Raw genomic sequence first — 1,846 nt, 5'->3', positions numbered from 1 at the left:
CAGCACCATAAAGATCCAAGGACCTCAGCAAAAACCTAAATTTCATGCTTAATACCTAAAGCATACATTTTGTAGAGTTTGTGAATGGTACATATTCTGTTTATTAAGGGTACTGTGTAAACAAAATTGGCAAATACTGAAGATGTTACAATTATCAGCAACATTTCTGCAGTTTAGCAGGGCTCTGTGAGATTAATAAGAAAAAAAAGTCATCCCTGTGGTTCACCCTTGGCTGCTGCACAAAGGCCCTGTACCCCTGTTTTGACAAATGAGAAAACAAGGGCAGCAGCCTCCATGTCTAATTGTTGGGGAAAATGAGTCCATATGCATGGTCCACATCTGATTCTGTGTTATAAACAGACCCATTTTTGTGTATTCCATCTGGGATATAAATCATACCCCTGACATTACCAACCTACTGGCAAGTTTCCAGATGGGTCTGATTTTGGTGTACTACAGTGCTTATTGCAGAGCAAAGAACATTAAGGAATGGTTTCAAAATATAGGAAGATTTCCTGTAAAGATTTTCTGAAGTTCTTTTATTAAGTTTGCTGATTTTTATTTACTGTTCGTGCACTGTGTGTTTGGAGTCAGATGCTGATTGGTGTCTCCTTTAATTTCTCTGGGAAGACTGCCCTGTACATAAGGTAAAACATTTTCTGTTGTTCATTCTAACTGAAGTCAAAGGCTATCAGCAAGTTTATGAGTCAGTAATCAGAATAACTACTGGCTGATAACAGTCTTTCAAGCAAAAGAAGGTTCAAATTGAGTTTTTTGTAGTAGAAGGACCACATTTTCCCAACATTTTTTCAAGTTCTTGTGACTTTAATACATAAGGAAATAATTTTGCATTCAACAAGAATGACAGCTTGTCTAAACAGAAAACAGGTTGTTTTCCAAATCCACAAAAATGTTAAACAAATCACTGCTAGATCATGTGCAAGGCCTGTCTTGCAGCTATTGATGCTGGACCTCTGAAGTAACAGATATTTTGATACATAGAACGGGTGTGGACAGAGGTTACAGATTTATATCCCTGTTTCTCACAGCTCAGGGAAAATCTTTGAAAATCTAAAATGTGTGAAGAATTCATGAATGAAACTTAGGAAGATAATTTCAGTGTAAGACTGATCTGTTTGATTTATTGGTTTGTTTCCTTAGTCTTAAAATAATCTAAGTCTAATATAAAGAAACCCCAAACAACCCAGGAATAAACCATAACAAATTGTTTACCACTGAAATGTACAGAAAAATTATCTGAGTGAACCACATTGTTAACAATAACACCTATTTCTTATCAACTGCTTCATAAAACTGGATGGTAATTTGATGGCATACTGCAAACCAGGAAAATCAACACTAAAATGCTTTGTTGTTTTTGGTTTTGTGCAAAATGTTAAATGGCTGAAACAAATGACAAACATGGTCATATTTGTGCCATCCCCAGAATTTAAAAAAAAATAATTAAGTTATTAGATGGTACATTAAGTGCAAAAACTGCTCCACGTGCTTAGATCTAGCCCTGGCTTTGATTTGGACTGCAGTAATGTTCAGAAATGCATCTCCTTGTTCTCACTCTGAGGACAGTCAGGCATGGAACAGGGTGCCCAGAGGAGCTGAGCAGGCTCCAGGTTTGGAGGTTTCCCCCCAGCCCTGAGCACATGGGCTGACAGCAGCTAACCCTGCCAGCAGCTAACCCTGAGAGCAGCTAACCCTGCCAGCAGCTAACCCTGCCAGCAGCTAACCCTGAGAGCAGCTACCCCTGCAGCATGCCCAGGCACTGCCAGCAGCACTGACCCTGTCCTGAGAGAGGAATGGCAGGGAACTACTCTGAGTAAGAATCTAC

Source organism: Manacus vitellinus, unplaced genomic scaffold (assembly GCF_001715985.3).
Source record: "Manacus vitellinus isolate BGI_N305 unplaced genomic scaffold, ASM171598v3 scaffold_62_pilon, whole genome shotgun sequence".
Lineage (NCBI taxonomy): Eukaryota > Metazoa > Chordata > Aves > Passeriformes > Pipridae > Manacus > Manacus vitellinus.
Note: the sequence above shows the minus strand (reverse complement) of the source record.